We start from the raw sequence: 14,090 nt of genomic DNA on the forward strand, positions 1-14,090 counted from the left end.
CTTATTTGTAAATTCGTGATTAAAGGAGATACCCAGGAACAACAGCACATTGCTGCTGGCAGAGCTGCGAGTAACAACAGCTTATAAAGCTGTCAAGCATCATAAATCTTCCAATTCTCTTGACTGTATCGTAAAACGTAATACTACAATGTACAATGTAGCCAGACTTCAAAGTCAGCGAAAAACAGTCTACAGTTTGGATCAAGGTTACAGCGATTGATAAAAATATTCTTGCACCATACTCCCCGTCCGAATTCATAAAACATTGCAACAAGTTTCATTTTGCGGCATACGAACCGACGTATCGAAAAACAACGCTGTAAAGATGATTCCTTTAGTTGCTCAATACTTTGCTGAAACTGACGGAATCCAAAACAAACTGTTGAAATTTGATTCTCTGAATAGCGAAACATGGGAAACAATCGCAAATTTCTGTCTAGACACTTTAAAACAGCTACAGTTTTCATTAGATAAATTAATCACTTTTTGTGAGGACAATCCCAATATCAACTTCGGAGGGCTTCATCGACGCGGCTATCGGAATGTCTTTCACCAAATTAAAGAAGAACTGGGAAGAAATGTAGAAGGAACAGGATGCCCTGCATATAGTCTCCAACATACTGCACTGAAGCACCAAACAAACTGGGACAGGCTTGCGCATTCAGATACAGAGTTATGTAAACAGGCAGGATACGGCGCTGCGATGGGCAACACCTGTGTAGGAGAATAAGTGTCTGGCACAGTTGTTGCATCGGTTACTGCTGCTACAATGACAGGTTATCAACATTTAAGTGAGTTTGAAACGTGGTGTTAGAGTCGGTACCCGAGCAATGGGACACAGAATCTCCTAGGTAGCGATGACGTGCGGATTATCTGGTATGACCATTTCATGAGTGTACCGTGAATATCAGGAATCCGCTAAAACATCAAGTCTCCGACATCGCTGGGGCCGGAAAAATATCCTGCATGGACAGGACCAACGACGAATGAAGAGAATCGTTCCACGTGACAGAAGTCAAACGCTTCCGCAAATTGCTGCACATTTCAGTGCTGGGCCATGAATAAGCGTCAGCGTGCGAACCATTCAAAGAAACATCATCGATAGGGCTTTCGGAATCGAGGGCGATTGCTGTACCCTTGATGACTGCACGACGCAAAGCTTTACGCTTCTCCTGGGCCCATCAACACCGACATTGGACTCTTGATGACTGGAGACATGTTGCCTGGTCTGACGATTCTCGTTTGAAATTGTATAGAGGGGATGGACGTGTACGGGTATGGAGACATTCTCATAGATCCATGGATCTTGCATGTCGGCAGGGGACTGTTCAAGCTGATGGAGGATCTGTAATGGTGTGGGGCGTGTGTAGTTGGAATGACATGAAACCCTTGATATAACTAGACACGATTTTGGCAGGTGACACATACGTAAGCATCCTGTCTGATCAACTGCATCCATTCATGGCCGTTGTGTATTCCGACGAACTTGGGTAATCCCAGTAGGGAAATGCGACACCCCACAACACGTCCAGAACTGCTACAGGGGGCAGGGGGAAAGGGGGGTGGCAGAAACACTCTTCTGCGTTTAAACATTTCCGGTGGCCGCCAAACTCCCCAGACATAAACATTATTGAGCATATCTGCGATGCCTTGCAACGTGCTGTGTGAAAGAGAGTTCCATCCTCTCGTATTCTTACGGATTTATCCTCAGCGCTGCAGGATTCAGGGTGTCATTTCCCTCCAGCACTACTTCAGACATTAGTCGAGACCATGCCACGTTGTGTTGCGCCACTTTTGCGTGCTTGCGGGGGCCCTACACGATATTTGGCAGGTGTAGCAGTTTCTTTGGATCTTCAGTGTATATCAAGCACTGTTGGAGTCTTAACTGTCGACATTAAAATAATCTTCATGAAAATAATAAATTATTTTTCAATTTACATGGTAAGGAGAGAGAAGCTGAAAGAGCTCTGGTTACACGTTCATGTCAGTTATCAGACTCTTCTATCTCACTCAAAAATGATATGACTGTTGTTAGTGCTCGCAGCTGATAGAATTCTTAAGGTTTGGATTCCACGAAAACAATTTTTTGAAGCCGAAGACAGGCCATCTAAAATAGACTATCTAAAATAATTTCAGATTTTTTTCAGTAGTCCGATCAGTGAAATTTACTTCATGTTTCTGCAGACAAATTTGGGTCTATTTGAAAAAAATATAGAAAGCGTGAGGAAGATAATTTAAATAAGAAATACATTAATCGACTCTCAAAGATATCTGAATGAAAGGAAGACTGCCGATTTTATTGGTATCCAAATCAAGGTGAACATGAAGAAATTGAAGAAGGAGAACCCGAACCAAGAAACAATTAATTTGATTTCGAAATCTGAGGAAGAGACAACGGCTTTCTTTACTATAGCATTTGATTACTTCGAGAATTGGGCTGTTTCTTTTCATAAGTATGAATACTTGATTGGATGACGCTATCTGAAACCCCAGATTGGGTGATGTTCGAAAACACTGTTATATACCTGACTAAAATGATGTGAAAATTTCAGCAGACAGTTGTAATCAGGAATATATGCATCTGAACAGCTTTTTAGTAACTATGCTTGACTCGGAAGAGTGAAAGCCTAAACACTACGCGGAAGAAAGATGGATCTACGTTCTTAAGGAAATCGAAAATCCTGAACGCGAATGCCAACTGCTAAAATTGCGCACGTATTTGTTTTCTATTCCCGCCCACAACGCCACTATGGAAAGAATATTTTCGCTGATGTCGACCCAACAGACTGATGGAAAACAGCCCCTGCTGCCAGGGACTGTGGAATCAATCTTACAGTGCCAGCTTAACTAGAGGCTGACTTGCACTAAGTCTTATAAATAAGTAAAAGAGAAAAAGGGACTGATGAAAATGGTGAAATCTTCCGAGAAATGTGTACCAAGTACTTCTGCCGCAACAAGTTCCATGTAATTGAGTTCTAAATAAAAAGGAATCACGTTAAATAAAGTTTTTACTTAATTTCTGCATCCCTAATTCAGAGCGTCGCGGCGAGATCCCAACTGCATTGGCAATCCTACCTGAGACCCATGCGCAAATGCAAATGCTTGTACTCAAATTTTAGACGTTGAACCGATGGAAAAGTTTGGGCAGATGAACCAGGCTTTGTCTCTCCCATTTTCTGATTGGAGGAGCTGCCTAGTGCCACAAAAATTCGTCTTAGCGTTTGGTCATTACACCCCCTCCAATTTTCTTTCTGTCTGTGCCCACGGAGTAGCACCAGTTCGGATTTTGTGCAGAGTTAGTCGGTCGCTGTCTCGGTGTCGTGTGGGTGCGATGTGGTGCTCCTGTGCGCTCTTTGAAGGTGGTTTTGGAAGGGAGTTACTTAATATTTTCGTCTTAGGGAACTTTGTATAACTTGTAATTTGTTGGAGGCGTTACGAGGTTTCGAAGAGCGATAAATTTGCTATCGCTTAACGAGATTCATAATGGGCCGATTCGCTCTTTATCCGGTCACGGATTAACTTCAAGCTTCGTGATCCTGATTTTAGTTTCGTGCTTCTTTTCGCTGTGAGTCACAATCCATTTTCGGCTACCCGACCTTTACTAAGAATGTTGAGTTATGCGTTCGGTTATTTTTTGAATGTTTGAATCTTTGTGAATAATCGCAGGAGGGTTCATACTACATTACTAAGTTAACCTAACCCTCACTGAAAAATTATGATTAATGTAATGTAAAACAGTTTCCCTTTGCGGAACCATCGTGTTACGGTTTCATACATGCTAAATATTACTGAAGCTGATGAGAAAGTTCCGTTTTGTAAATGAATGTCGATCTGGAATCAGCTTAGTTAGATAAAATTTTCCCCTGTGTGCATACAAGCACGCCATTCTACCTCATGTTGTCATTAAAGTCATTTACGCCGCTAGAGAAAGGTAGTAGAAGCATTTACTAATGTTCATCTCCTGATAGGTCGATCTGAAGACCAGTAGTTAAATTGCCATTGCACAATTTGTTTGCATATGAGTATTGAGAAGGACCTTTTACTATCGTAGACGCAGTATATGGATCAACATAGAAGGTAGGCCCAAATTCAGTCGACGTTTCTGTAACTGGAGAAGGCTTAGCAGTCAGTGGAAGTTAGAGCATGGTGTTTTCTTCAACAGGAACTTTGTGCCAGCAGAAAAGTCCATGTGATATGGCGGAAGTAGGTCGCACCGAAGATCGAGTTAGGAATATTTACACGTTTCCGTTCTTTACTATGATCTGCGTTTTCTTCCCGTCAAGTCTACTACATTTATTTTGCGATTCATTGTTTTTCACTTCTTACACAAATGCCTAGAAACAGCAACTATTTCATAGTGCAGCGTCCCTGCAGTGGATAAACGAGCAGCAAAGAAGAACGAGATGGTTTCCGAAGCAAGTGCATTTTTCTGTTGCGTAGAGTAGGCCAACAATGGGCTTCAAAAATAGTCGATTTTCAGTTTGACGAGCAGGAAAGCTGCTGCATGTTTTTGTGACATCCTTGCGAGAAACAATCTCCAGATCAGTCTCTATCGCCGGCAGTGAAGAGGATTTCGTGAAGGAGGCCCACCCAGAAGCATTTCCTTTTATTATTTGTCCGAGAGTGTATCAGATGTATCAGTTGAATGACGCCGTCAGAGAGGCTGTTATTATTTCAGTGGAGATCTTTGCTCTCACAAGTTCGTGCGTGGCTGCTTGCTCGTGTGTGTGCGATATGCGTGCGTGTATGTGTGTGTGTGTGTGTGTGTGTGTGTGAGAGAGAGAGAGAGAGAGAGAGAGAGAGAGAGAGAGAGGGGAAGTGATCTGGGGAGACGCAGCGTTTCTCGGGGAAGCTTATCAGGAGTGCCGCGGCGCGGCGCTGCTGTCAATGTGTCACTGGCCGCCCGGCCTCGGCAAGGTGCATCCATATTTCAAACGCGAGGCGCCGCGTGAGAGAAAAGACGGGGGAGCCGGAAGCTGACCCGGGACGGGGAGGGGGGGGGGGGGGGGGTAGGGGCCCGCCACACCCCCTGCACCCGTTTATTAATTCCCTACCTGAACGGTTCATCTGTTACACTGATGAGACAACATTATACTGGTACAGGCGTGGGAGGTGGTACGTGGAATGTCCTGGACAAATTTGCAAGTTATCGTTTATTAGTGAACATAATAACTGATACTTGCTGGTGAAGGAACCCACGATTCGGTTACAACTGTGGGGGAGGCCGTAATCAGCTACTATTGGTTGGCATTTCTTTTAATCACAGACAATTTATTTAAAATGAACAACAAATTAATTTAAAATGAACAACAGATTAAAATAGTCGCAATAAATTAAGAATTATTTCACGGCTGTAGGCCTTAATGGCAATAAATTAAGAATTGTTTAACTTGTTGCGACTTACAATTACAGTTATTTAACTATAAAAGACAAGTGACCAAGACTTAAAGCTTGCTGAAAAAAAACTGCCAAATGAAAATTTTTGGACAAGTAACGACACTCAAGGCTGAAGGCCTTCATCGCAATACATTAAGAATTGATTGGCGACTCCATGAAGTGCTGTATGCACAACGACCATATATGTTAAACTAAAAGGAAGGTCAGCGTTGGCCGTAATATTGATCGTTTATTGATAGCAAAATCGATTTTTAATCACATAGTGATAATCTTCAGTGCTGGAAGTTAAAAATTTCACATAGCGATCAGTGAATAAAAAACAAGAAACCACAAATACACCAGAGTATAAACCATCTGTTGGAAATAACATACCTGTGGTGTACAAATTAAATTCATAGACGCTGGTATCAAGTTAACAGTAACCAAAACTGAGAAGCGATCACAATAACTGAAGCCGCTGTTTACATTCACCTATACAGCTGACCTCGGTGTTACAGGGTCTTGGAACACCCTATATGTGACGTGTGTCACGTGAAGCTTCAACAATTCTTTATTTGCCAAGAGATTACCACAAAATACCAAAGTGCACTTGCAAATCATTAATTGAATATTTGAATTTTATTGTACATTAAAAAAACTCATAGCAAAAAAGGCAGGGGGAAATGCACATCTTGCCAACATACGCTGGTGTGTTATTTTCAAACAACTTAAAAAACTTTCAGATTAAAATCAACAGGTGAAGTTATATGGCGTCAGATTACAGGACTAGAAAAGAAGAAAAAAATGCAAATAACGTGACACCAAATATAACAGACTTTGTTATAACACACTAACCGCCATCTGGCGTAGGGAGTCAGAGATATAAAGTTTTTAATTTACGTAAAATATTACATTGAAACCAAGAAGTCAAATACATGAATAGTGGTAATTATAGAATGCATGTCACAATATAGCAGGTCAAAATTCCATTAAATTCATTAGTGTGATAAAAAAAAATAAGGATGCAGACTAAGAAATTTTTTATCGTATTTGGCGACCTGATGAAACATACATCTCATTCATCCAGTTGGGACAAGTGGACACTTTATATAAATTAAAAAATCATCCTAATCATGAAAGCAGAATGTTTTAAAAGCACATTGTGGATGCAGAGGTCATTTAGCGGATTCGTGAGTGAAAACTACTCTTACAAATTGCAAAGATAAATTATATGTTGGATAGAGACAAGTGTACGAAATACGCTAGCATAGTAGATACCTCCACTATCACACCTATTATTTATAGAAAAATTTATCCTTTGGTACAAACTGAACTTAGGTATAAGTAAATAGGGTTGTCTTTGTAATTTGTAAGCAAGACAAGTAACGACAGTCTGGCTGAAGGCCTTTAACGCCAAGAATGGCAACTATTAACAAAATTTAACAAATATACTGTCAAACAGAAATGCAACGGGAAAAGTTAATTTAAAACACAGGCAAAATATCACCAAACAGATGAGACAAAATGATAGTAAACTTGGTAGCACAACCGTTTAAACTTGGTGTAACGCCTAAAATGGCAATTAAAATAATCTAGAAACATACAATAATGGCTCTGAGCACTATGGGACTTAACATCTATGGTCATCAGTCCCCTAGAACTTAGAACTATTTAAACCTAACTAACCTAAGGACGTCACACAACACCCAGCCATCACGAGGCAGAGAAAATCGGTGATCCCGCCGGGAATCGAACCCGGGAACCCGGGCGTGGGAAGCGAGAACGCTAGCGCACAACCACGAGATGCGGGCACATACAATAAAACAGCAAATATAATAACAAGGTTAATTAAAAAGGACAAGCAACTGATCACAAACAGGCCAGGCAAATGACGGTACCTTGGTTATACAATAATAAAAGAATAACACAATAATAAAACACAAGGGCTAGTCACAGACGGTGCTCCAGGAATCAACTTCTGACTGGGTCAGGCCAAAAACACTTTCGCTAGCGACGAGAAGGGCAACCAGGAGTTGCATTCAGTTCACAAGATGGTAACTCAGACTAGTGGCAGTCTAACGAATGGTTAATGATAATCTGCTGATGCTACCTAACGTCAGATAACCAACGCAACAATGGAACACCACGCCAAAGCCGAAACTGGTGGTCAGCGCTACCTCCTCAGAAGGCTGTGTTTAGAGCGTCCGAAAGGAGAAAGGAACCACTATTACCAGAGTAGAAGAAAGACCAATCGACCTACAAATCAAGGAAACTGTCAAAACAACACCCCTTACCAGATGGCAGCGGCAAGGCGAGGAAACGTACACTGCCGTTACATACACTAACCTCCAGGGCAGGTCACTGGGGCGTTAGCGGCCACCAGGCAGGAAAAATACCGCTGGTTGAACCTAACACATAGAATGCAGCAATTAATAACAAGAAGCTGAGGAAAGCTAATTAGATCCGCCTTCCCCAAGCAGTCCACTTGCTGCTCTTCGTCTCGCGACACACGAACCCAAGTAAATGGAGAATCGTGAGATCCCACAGTGGTGGAGGCTTCACTGCTAAGATTAAAATCCACTCAAAGCTTGTTGGATCCGGTTGACGACCAGGTCGTGTGACCCCCCCCCCCCCCCCCCCCCGACCACAGACATGCCTTCAGTGGTCCCGGCGTCGTCCCCCACTGCCCTCTTCGCTCCTCCGGAGTACCCAACGAACTGCTCACTCACACGACCCGGAAGAACAACGACGCCACCCCGAAGTTAAGGCCACAGTTACTACATATCGATAACGGCGCTGCTGCCACTAGCGGACAGGTAACGCTTGCGAAACTAAGTGGCGCCAGTCAACACAAGAAGAATACTAACAACCACAAACATGTCAACTAAATGATAGAATCTGGCCTCCAACAGAGGACGGAATCCTACAACAGCACGAACGCGAGTCGCAGCACGGCTCAAGAGCCGTATTACATTTGGTGGAAACAGCGATTTTCAGCCACGAATCATGACCAGACTGTAAGTAGGCTCTTTAGGTTTTTATATTGGTAACGCCACGTAGGGCTCTGTATGAAAATCACTGGCTGTGCAGTGTGCAGTCTGTGGCTGGTTGGCATTGTTGGAATTGTCGCTATTGTAGTGTTGGGCATGTGGATGTCAACAGCGCGTAGCGTTGCGCAGTTGGAGGTGAGCCGCCAGCAGTGGTGGATGTGGGGAGAGAGATGGCGGAGTTTTGAGAGCGGATGATCTGGACGTGTGTCCGTTAGAGAGAGTAAATCTGTAACACTGGATGTCATCAACTGATATATATATTATGACTTTCGAACACTATTAAGGTAAATACATTGTTTGTTCTCTATCAAAATCTTTCATTTACTAACTATGTATATCAGTAGTTAGTGCCTTCAGTAGTTAGAATCTGTTATTTAGCTGGCAGTATTGGCGCTCGCTGTATTGCAGTAGTTAAAGTAACGAAGATTTTTGTGAGGTAAGTGATTCATGAAAGGATAGGTTATTGTTAGTCAGGGCCATTCTTTTGTAGGGATTATTGAAAGTCAGATTGCGTTGAGCTAAAAGTATTGTGTGTCAGTTTAGTGATGATCAGAATAAGTAAAGAGAGAAATGTCTGAGTACGTTCAGTTTTGCTCGGTTGTTTGGAAATCAAATAAAGTAAGAGGTTCATCAGCACAGTAATTCATAAATTTTTCTAAGGGCACGTTTCAAGACTTAATCGACATTTGCAATTGGTCACCTTAGCCAGTAAGTTAAATAAATTTGCGATCTTGGAAGTTACTAAAATATCTTCCCAGTTGACTCCTACGTGCTTTCAACGAAAATTCTTCAGTGCACATGTTAAAATTTTCACTTTAAAAACTATAAGAAACGACTTTACAGAATGCTTCACATAACCCTAGTGCAATAAACAGACTACAACCTTAACACAGCCTGATTGGCAGGAAACAATCAGCTGCTTCACATAAAACAAAACTTTGAACCATGACAGCACTCTCATATACATGGCGTTGCCAGGGTACAAAAAACAACGAAATGGGATCTTCTTCCACCATAAAAAAGATCAAATTTGCTCACAGCACTTCAAACATAAATAACAAACGAAAGTGAAACGAAACCTAATATTAACTACTATTAGGGATGGACACGGAGACATCCTGTAACTCAAAAGAAATCCCATACTTATTTCAGTAATATATACAGGGCAATTTTTTCCAGCGTGTACAAACTCTAGGCATTGATCGATGAGGCGATATAGAACAAAAAAAGATCTAACGAAAAATTGGAAATTGTTGGTAAGGTCTTATGGGATCAAAATGCTAAGGTCATCGGTCCCTAAGCTTACACACTACTTAATCTAACTGATAGTAACTTACGCTGAGGACAAGCCACACAGGACTCGAACCTCCGACGGGGGAGCCGCGAGGACCAAGGCAAGAAGCGGCGGTCTGACGAACGTACGCCCCAAAATGCATGGTTTCCATGCTAGAGACCATTTATTCAGTCTTACATTGTTACAGAGACTGCGGTCTAATAGACGCTGTACCATGCAGCCACAGTTACAGTATGTGCTGAAAATCGTTTCTATGTGCCTCAACTCACTGGTGTACGCGCCTTAGCATCTTCTTTCCGTCTCACACGTTCTTATCGGCCAGGCTGCATCGGAACAGTGTCATAGACAGTATTAATGCGTGCCCCAGTGACCCCCTATCTGGAATGGTTGTGCATACACGATACTTTCGAAATGGTCCCATAACGAGAAACTGCACCGGTTGAGATGCGGTGACCGAGCAGGCCATGCAACTGGACCTCATCGTCCGATCCGTCGACCAGGGAAGACACGATAGAGATGTGTTCGGACGTTAACGGTGAAGTGCGCTGGAGCACCGTTATGTATCAGCCACATAACCCTTAATAATCAATGGCACTTCTCCCAGTAGCGGAGGCAAAGAAATACCCGAAACACGGTCGCCAGTTATGCCGGCCCACACATTCCGGCTGCACCGATGCTGCTGATCCACTGTCACCATGTCATAGGGGTTCTGCTTAATGTCCCACAGGTAACTTATGAAAGTTGTAGATACCACTCCGTGTAAAGGTGGCCTCATCTGTCAATAGGATGGGCGACACATATGCCGAAATCATGTTACCCTGGTGAAGAATTCAGTGACAAAACTGATCCCGAAGTGGAAAGCCCGTCGCTAGTAAGCCCTGCACACGGTGTAAGTGACAAGGAAAGTGACAACTGTCATGAAGAGTTTTCCACACGGTCGTGTGGCTTACCATATATTGACGGGCCAACTGCCAGGTACTGACACGGCGCTCACGTTCCACATTGTTAATCACATTTTCCTGCACGTCTGGTGTCCGAACATTTCTGGTACGTCCTTCACGATTTCCTGCTTCTGCTGCAAACATTGAACACTGTGGTTGTTGTTAGCGGGGATCGGTCTCATACAACCTTGCCGCCCGCTGGCCGTTGCCAATTGCCGTTCCATAAGTAAACACCATGTAGGCAAGTTCATGATTCGAATATTGAACCATTGTGTACAACGATGTGTTACATGCACTGCAAGATGAGTCAGCAAGAGAAGTGAATCTGACACAACACACATGGCACCAAAAACTGGCAGGTGCACAGACTGTATTCGTTGCCCATATCTGCACACCATCCACCCTACCCAGTTTTTGGTGGCTCGGTACTCCGACCTACTCGAGCGATCGCACCTCAGTTCAAAAATGGTTCAAATGGCTCTGAGCACTATGGGACTTAACATCTGTGCTCATCAGTCCCCTAGAACTTAGAACTAATTAAACCTGACTAACCTAAGGACATCACACACATCCATGCCCGAGGTAGGATTCGAACCTGCGACCGTAGCAGTCGCGCGGTTCCGGACTGAGCGCCTAGAACCGCGAGACCACCGCGGCCGGCCGCACCTCAGTGGCCGCCTATATGGGCTGGGCGATTCCCAACACTCTCCAGCCAACAGTGTTGTCCTCGCCCACAGACAGACAGTGACTGAGACCCTGCAGTAGCCAAAGGTGCTCCGCTTCCGCTCCGATCACAGGTAACGCTCACCACATGGCAGTCAGGCCAAGTTTCTGTGATCAGATATTACGGGAATGGCTCACAAAATAATATATCAGTGTCCACAACCAGACTGAATATTATTGGTGGCGTTACAGGCACGAGAAACGGTAACCCCAAAATATAAGCGGAGCACGAACTGAATGAGGAGTCATTCTAGCGTCAATACTGGCCGCAAATGGGGGACCCCACAGCGTCTTTGACAGTGGGAACGTTGTTATGATCCGCTGTCTGGGAATGGGGCTCTGGCGAACGGCGAAGCTGATCGTGTTCGCGTATAGCCGTCTTGAGCAACTGCTGAAACTGGATCAAGGACTGTGAAACCACGGTTAGCGGACGGGGTGTTGTATGTCCATACCTAGTCACGGAACGTGGTGAGCAGAGGCTTATCCGTACTGTAAAGTTGGATAACCGGCAATGTATGGCAGAGCTGACGACAGGGTGTACTTCATTGGCATCACATATGTTTCCAAGTGCAACGTTCGGCTGACGTTTTCGAACATAGAGCTTCGTTGCAGACGACCTCTAAGTCTTCCAATGTCGACAGCGACCGAAGGGTAACTTTTTTGTTTTTTTTTTTCCGAATAAGACAGATACATGCGACTTCACGCAACTGTTATTTAGAACATTCACTTGCTAACCGGTCCGCCTGTTTAGCTGGATGGTAAAAAAAAAAAAAAGGCAAGCCGGCAAGGTAGTTCAGCGTGTTCAGTTATTTCGGTTAGAGGGTTAGCTGCCGTCTGTAATAAATAAAAAAAAACTGAGTTACCGATCAACAACGAACTTAAACGGGTGTCTTTCGACTTCCGCCCCGAGCAGATGCAACGAACGAAACCGAATAAAAATGAGATTAAAAAAAAAGTGATTGCCTCCCATGCACTGGGCCCGGGTTCGATTCCCGGCCGGGTTGGAGATTCTCTCCACTCTGGGACTGGGTGTTGTCATCATCATCATCATTTCATCCTCATCACCGGCCGCAAGTCGTCCAATGTGGCGTCAAATGTAATCAGACTTGCCATTGGCTGCCGAAGCCGACTGGGACTTCCCAGCCAACAATGTCATTCGATCATTTTATTTCATTTTTTACTTACTAATAGACTTGTTGCCACGGTATCATTTCGCAGACTTGAGTTCGTGAGCCCCCACGCTCATCTGCAAAAATAATGACTGGAAATGTCGTTTAAAGTAACTGGTCACAGGGATTCAGGCTGGATGATTCGATTTCTAAAGGGCCAACCAACGCCTTTGTCGCAGTAACCCTAAAAATCTAATCACAGCGTCCTAAACATAGGCAGGCAGAAATTTTCGGGGTAAAATAACATCCACAATTCACAATATTTTACTATTTTACAATTTTACTATTTAGCAAAACTGCGTTTATCCACTTTTCTTCAACATTTATCACAGCTTAATAGTTGAAACAACACCGCAGGTGTATCTCACTTTATGTATCAAGTAAACCTCTGAAAAATCTTCGAAAATAAATCAAAGTCCGTTTATCGCAAATTTGGAGTTTATTGTACCACAATTGCTAACTTTCTTTAAAGCTGACAGTCGTTCTCATATATCCCCTCATAACCCAACCACTACGTCAGCTGAGACTGCAGTTACAGCAGGTTGATGGTCGCATCTGGATTTACCATCGCCTGAGTGAACAGCTGTTAGAAACGTGCACCCTGCCACCACGGTCGTAGATCAGTGGGGGCAGTACTGGGTATCGTGGACCATCATCTCGGTTCCCGTGGCACATATGATAGTAATCGGAGACACCATGACATAATGGTCTCTGTGAACATTATTACAGACCATATGCTCACCTTGATGCTTGATGTCTTCTCCGATAGCGGCAGCATCTCCCATCAGGATAACTGACCGCGTCAAAAGATCGTAATCGTGCAACGGTAATACTGGGAGTACCACAGTGAATTCGTGTCTATGACTTGGCCCAAAGCCACCTTATCTGCACCTGATGGAACACTTCTGGAACGCTATCGAGCGCCAGGTCTGCGCCCACAGACCACAATCGCGTAATTTACGATGAATGCGTGCAGGCATATGTTGTCACACACCTCTGGTAACCTGCTTAAGCCATGTTGAATCCATGTCACTCACAACTGGTGCTATATTGCCTTCCACAGATTGTACAACTCGCTATTAAGAAGGTGGCCACAATCTCTGGGCTCATCAGGGCACGTGTCTAAGTACAGATCACATGGAAGAAAACATGTTTCCTTACACAACAAATCTTCACCTCAACTTCGGCTGGACTTTACGACCACTGGACATTGTTTGCAGACATATTTAAAACGTGTAAACGTGTTTAATAAATTAAAATATGGCTACACGACGTCGCGGAACATCACAATCATCATTATTATAACCCCCCCCCCCCGCCCCCGAAAACTTTTGGTAGAGATAATTTATTTAAGAATGACTGGGCATATCTGCAGATATAACATTCTGAATTAGTTTCCGAAAGGGTCTCTCTGCTGAATATGTCATCTCCAATTTAAGTGACAGCATACTGAACAGTCATAATGGAAACGTCTCATCTACAATGTCTGTACAAATCATTACATTGTTACGGAGAAATTAACAAATTTTTGTTTTCG

Source organism: Schistocerca gregaria, chromosome 5 (assembly GCF_023897955.1).
Source record: "Schistocerca gregaria isolate iqSchGreg1 chromosome 5, iqSchGreg1.2, whole genome shotgun sequence".
In the NCBI taxonomy this organism is placed as follows: domain Eukaryota; kingdom Metazoa; phylum Arthropoda; class Insecta; order Orthoptera; family Acrididae; genus Schistocerca; species Schistocerca gregaria.